We start from the raw sequence: 5,935 nt of genomic DNA on the forward strand, positions 1-5,935 counted from the left end.
TATTCCAGCCAAACATGTCAATGATACTTGTTCAAGACAAGATAACACACGGACTGAAACCACAATGCAGCACCAGAGGGAATGAAGCAATTACACTTGTTGTCATTTTGATTGAAGCTTAGCTGTGTAAGAAAAAATCTACCGAGACATCAAATAATTTCTCTTTTACAGACAATGAAAAAGAAAAAAAAAACCCCTGAAGTTGAAGAAGCCATAAATGTTTATGAAGCCGTGAATGAGGTAAGTCTCTTTTCTAATACCTGTGCTTTCACCGTTAATTGTCTGAAGAATCTGTTGTGAACATTGTGTTTCACACTTGTGAACACCTAACCACCTCAAAAACATCACATGGACGAAAGTTAAGAATGCAGACGGGTTTCAGGGTCACTGTGTTTCCCATCCATAATGTCCGTATTTGTACCATGTGATGTTTTTGAGGTGGTAATGTGTTCACAAGTGTGAAACACACGGCGTTCATCGAGAGATTCTTCCTGTATCACCATACTGTGGGACCCCTTTCAGGAGCGACATGCAGCATCTCTTCCTTTTGGTCAGAATGGAGTTTTCCATGTGGTTAAGGAAACTTTCATTGATTAACTTTAGTTTATAGTGGTTTTCACCGACTGATGAGACAGCTGTTTGGTGTTGATACTCTCTTCACCATGATTGCACTCTGCTCTCTGTGCAGGTGATGCATTCAGGAAATGACAGTAACAGCTCAGTGGGATTGAGAGATCGAGGCCTGATGAATGATCATTAGAATGAACGATCACTCTCACCTTCACACGGAGGGAAGGATTCCATTGACAGTAATGTCTTGACAAGGTGAGTTGAGGAAGTCAGAAAGCTAGCTATCAAGGAGGCGTTGTTTGCCACAAGCAGTGAGATTGACAACCAAGGCAGGATACCACACTGTCAAATGCCGATATGTCCAAGAAGATGGTCCTGATCTCTTGAGGTTTAATGTGTCCGACAATTGGTGAAAGTAAGCAACAGCATGTTCAGAGTTGAGTGGCTGGGGCATTCTCCAAAGTGTTGATCAGAGATAGGGCTGTTTGAAAATATCAAAGATTTGATGTTTGTGAAGATGATTGACACTGTAACGTCAATTGTATATTATGGGAAGAAGCTTGCTGCCCTGTCATTGAGAGGATTTGTTTTTCTACCCTTCTTGTGAAAGGGAGTGACTTTTAGCAGATGGCAGGTGGCCAAAGGATGACAGACTGACGAGAGAACACAGAAGAGAAGCTCGAGCAGAGAGGTTGATGCTGGACAAAACTTTCTCTGCCATCTTCAGTGTATGAGGCACAGACAAGACTGCAGCGGATGAGGGAGTCATGTGAGGATGGAGTGCGAGTTGGTTCACGTTTCGAAGCAAACAATGTTGAATCATTCTGCCTTGTTTTGAGGAAAGTCTAGTATGAAGCTGTTTAAGATAAGCAAGAGGATGGGGTGGGGGGCCTCGAGGGGGGTGCACCACCAAACTTGATGAGATACCATCAGGACTTTGAGGAAAGAGAATGTTTGGAGAGTTTGGCCTTGAGATTAACGTGATGACCTTTTCTGGCTTGCTTTAAGGATAGACACACCAGCAGACCAACGGGTGGGGTGGGGGGGGGGACCAACAGGGGGAGTGCCAACAGAAACCAGAGATAGGTTTAGATTTTAATTAGATAGGTACCAAGAAACATTGAAAATAAAGGGGTATGTGGGTATTGGCAGGAATGATCATTAGCTAACACCTGAATGGGTGATTGAAAACTTCTCAGGATTGCGATGTCTCCAAGAGGGTCTTGTTAAAAGGTCAACATGCTGTCTATCTTCATTCATCAAACAACACCCGTCAACCCTGTCCCCACCCCTCCGAAAACTAATTAAAAAGCAATGTTTTTTTTATTTTATATAATGATAATTAAAAAAAAAAATTGTTGTGAGCTTGGTGGTGGCTCGCTGATGAAGGCCTTGAGTGCAAGCCCCAGTCGCGCCAACATAACACCAGGTGGGTTGACAGCCCGTCATCCTTTCGAGGTGGGCAAAATGAGCACCAGCTTGGTTGGAGGGAGGTGGTCGAGTATCCTGTTGGAGTGGTGACCTGTCCAACATTGTGCCCCATGCATTTGAAATGGCCTCGGCAGCATTATGTGTCCCACAGCACAAGAAAGACCCATCTCGTTTCTTTTTATGCAGTATTATTTATATATATATATATATATATATATATATATATATATATATATATATATGTTTGTATAAAACCCTGGTGATGTCTGAGCTTGCTTGCCCCACGCTTATCATCCTCCACATCCCGCACACCCCAGTAGTTAATTTAAGTTGATAAACTTTATCATTTTGATGAGCCGAATTGCCTTCTCCTTTCCCCAAAGCTTCTTGTGTGTCTTGTTAATTCTACAATTATGGGAAGTACGTGTGGCAGGCATGTTTTATTGTGTTTCTTCCTGTAAGCACAGAAATAATTATCTATTGTTGTTTGTCCAATGGTTTGGACATGAATGTTTACAGATGAAGAGTGTCGGTGACCTTTATGGTGTGTGCCGATTTCAGGTGAGGCTACAGGAAGTTGTGGCGGGATTGGAGATGGACCAAAAAAGTGTCTCATTCTCACCGAGGTAAATCTGCAATTATAAATTATCAGTTGTAAAACTGACCTCAATTCAGCCCTTGGCCGCGATGGAAGTTGAATTTAAATAAAGTCTCTCTCGCATGTAAAATATAATGTCCATCGACCTCGTGTTCGGAGTTCCTCCATGTTGGTTTGAGGTCTGAAAAGCGTAGACTGACATTTTGTGTTCTCTGTGACTTGATCTATTTTTGAATTGATTGAATTTCACTCATTTCCCACTTGAATTCCTCTTTCAAAGAACTCTGTTGAAAGGTAAATGTTTGTATTTGTCAATTTAATGTGTTTTGTGTGTACATTTGCTCGCAGGTGTGTTTGAATGGACATTTTCACAACGGAACTTGTAACAGGCCCCGATGTGTGTGTCATTGGTTGTTATCTCCATTTGCGGTCTTTAGAAGGTGAGAACGGAGACCTACCAGGTCTCAAAGTATGTGCATTTGTGGTCTTTAAACATAACATGTCATTCTCTTTGCTAACCCCACCTCCTCCCCTCACTTCTCTCTCTTTTTTTCCTCCCTCACCCCACTCCTCATGCTTTCAACAGCAAGAAGCAAGACCAGAAGCAATCACAGCCACAATGCCTAAATTCTGCCCTTCATACCTGCAATCTCCCAGTTATTGTGTTATACTCCAGTCGATTGCCCATGCTATTTTATTCAGGACACAGTTCAAGCTGATGAAACCTTTGTCGCCCCTGTGTGAAGCGGGGCCATCGCCGTAAAATACAAAACACACAGGAAATGGCGCTCTGTGTTGAGGCGCGGCGGTGATGGTCATGTTTAACCCTCGACCAGTCAAAGATCCCCGGTGGGTTAAACACAGCAAGATAAGCTTTAGTCTCATTTGTTCTCAAACACCTGTCTCTGTCTTGCTCTTTCCTCTTTCCCGCTCTTCACCCCCCTCACTCCCCACTGGCGTAGCGAGGGGTGGGAGGAAAACGGGGCGGCACTTTGGGGGGGGGGGCAAATTTGTTTTGTTGCATCTATCATCCATTACTATCGACACTTCTGAGGACAATTTTCCCGTGGCGTGTGAAAGCACAAGCACAGGGAGGGGTTGAACTGTGCAAATGGCCCCACCCCCCATTTGCTGACCAATGATTGCAGCCATCGATGTCTCCAAGAGAGGGGGCAAGCTAAAACAGAGCACGTGGCATACTGGGAAACTAAATTCAAACACCAGGCAGCAAGGCGTTTGCGTCTCATTCTTATGTTTGTAGCTTAGTGAGCAAATTTGAAATAAGTAAATAGGTTTTAATTGGTGCAAACCACTTCAATATACCTCATGTCCTTCCTTCCATCCCTCTGACAAAAATGAAGAAGACCTTTTATAAACCACCATGTTTCATGCGACATAATAGTTTGTTGTTGTTTTGTTTGTTGTGTTTTTCTTTATTTGCATCGTGGCAGTGAGGTCACCCCACCTGTTGGGGAAGTAACCGTCAGTCCCCCACGAAGACACTTTTTAAGCGGTGTAGCAGCTTTACTGCGCAACTTCCTTCCGACATGGTGCGATGTTTTTGTTGTTTTTTTTTTCCGGGATGTTTGACAAAATAAGAAATAATAAGAGTTGGGTACAAAAAAAGGAAGCGGGCGGGGACAATCAACTGGTGTTTTGTGTTTATATTTGGTCTATACAGTATCTTACACACGCCCTTCTTGGACTCAAGATTATTTTGGTAAGTGTTACAAATAAATTAACTTTATTACTGAGTTACCGTCTTCGGGAAATAAAAATAATATAGTTACTTGCACCGCCCTGCCCCCCTTAAGTCCGCCAATGTGTCTGATTCCTGTTTTCCTGAACACCTAATAGGCCGATGATGATTTTGAAAGGTGGAAAACAAAGGTGTAACTGTTTATTTGCAAATGCGCTGTACTTGATTCGATTTGAAATAACGTTATTCGGCTTTGTGTTTAATTGAGCATGTGAGTTACGAGGGGACGGCAATTAGACATCTCGCCCCGAGCGGTATTTTCCCTCACCCACCCCCCCCCCACTCCCTTCCCACCCATAATCTCTCTCTATCTCTCTCTCTCTCTCCACTCTCAGTATTCCCTAGTATGATAATTAAATATTAACATATTGTGATGGTTGTGAGCCCGGTGAGGACTTCATGCACCTCCCTGGAGAATAAAGGCACGTACACATCAGTGATGATGAACCAGAGCTGAACCCAAACCCAGAACTGCTGGAAGTGGTAAATTTTATAGGAACTGAACCCGGAACCAGAACAGCCAACAAAAAAGGTAAATTTTAGAGAACATCCAGAGACAAACATCGCCCACACATAACCAACCGAGACAGAGAGCGAAAGAGTCAAATTGGTTGGATATGTTAAGGAATAGTTTGTGTCCAACGTTTATGCGTGTGTGTATATGTGTTAGAAGTGAATTGTGAATTATGTATGTCAGAGTCCTTTCTGTTAAAGATAAAGATCTCAGGGTATACATCTATAATTTGTCTTTCAACCAGAAGATTGAAAGGATCTAAACGAATAAGTGTGTGTGTGTGTGTGTGTGTGTGTGTGTGTGTGTGTGTGTGTGTGTGTGTGTGTGTGTGTGTGTGTGTGTGTTGGTGCGTCTCCTCCATAACTCCAAAACCATAAAACCTATCAGTCTGAAGCTTTGCATGCATACTAATAGAACTCCAAGGGAGTGCAAGAGTGAAAATTTGGTGTTTAGGTTTATTAAAACACCACTTTTGAAGATAATTCACAGCCTTGTTTAATTATATCCTTCATCAGGCGATCCTCATCCACCTCGCTCTCTGGGGTCTTCATGCGTATCCTAGGTAACCTCGCTGGGGTATGAGGCCGCCATGTTTTTTGGCCTGCTTAGCCTTGCCCTGACTTGGAACAGACTGCAACGATTTCTTAACAGCAAAGTTTATTTTTTTCACTTTCCTCAATCATATTATTGAATGCCAATTCATCGTAGTTACAAATCGCTGGGTACATTACAATGCTTATAAACATCCAGGAGGCGTCAGCGTTCGTTGCTTATTTCATTTCCGCACATGCGATCACCACGAGTATCTCTTAAACTAAGCAGAATTACAAAATTTAAGCTCCAGAATCGGACTTACAAACAGTTCCGACTCCTAGAAAAGTGTTCATTTGTCCAATTCAGACATATGTGACATTTTGGGTGTCTCCGGGAGGTGTGTGTTTAATATGACGGTTCGGTGATTGCCAATTGCGTGCCAAGGGAGCAGTTTCATATCGACCTTTTTGTTGGAGTGCTTAAGCTAACACTCTACAATATTCACACTGTCACTGAATACTGTATATAG

The 5,935-nt window shown here is 42.7% G+C and overlaps 1 long non-coding RNA gene across 1 annotated transcript; it reads left to right on the forward strand.

Annotated features, from left to right (window-relative positions):
- The first annotated feature begins 2,335 nt into the window (after positions 1–2,335).
- On the forward strand, positions 2,336–4,558 carry LOC147015408 (uncharacterized). Its single transcript, XR_015050114.1, has 3 exons — positions 2,336–2,627; positions 2,948–3,039; positions 3,186–4,558. It is a non-coding gene; the product is annotated as an uncharacterized LOC147015408 (long non-coding RNA).
- The last annotated feature ends 1,377 nt before the right edge of the window (positions 4,559–5,935 follow it).

The sequence above is a fragment of the Eptatretus burgeri genome, chromosome 12, assembly GCF_056783735.1.
Source record: "Eptatretus burgeri isolate ZD-2024b chromosome 12, Ebu_testis_v1, whole genome shotgun sequence".
NCBI classification, from domain to species: Eukaryota; Metazoa; Chordata; class Myxini; order Myxiniformes; family Myxinidae; genus Eptatretus; species Eptatretus burgeri.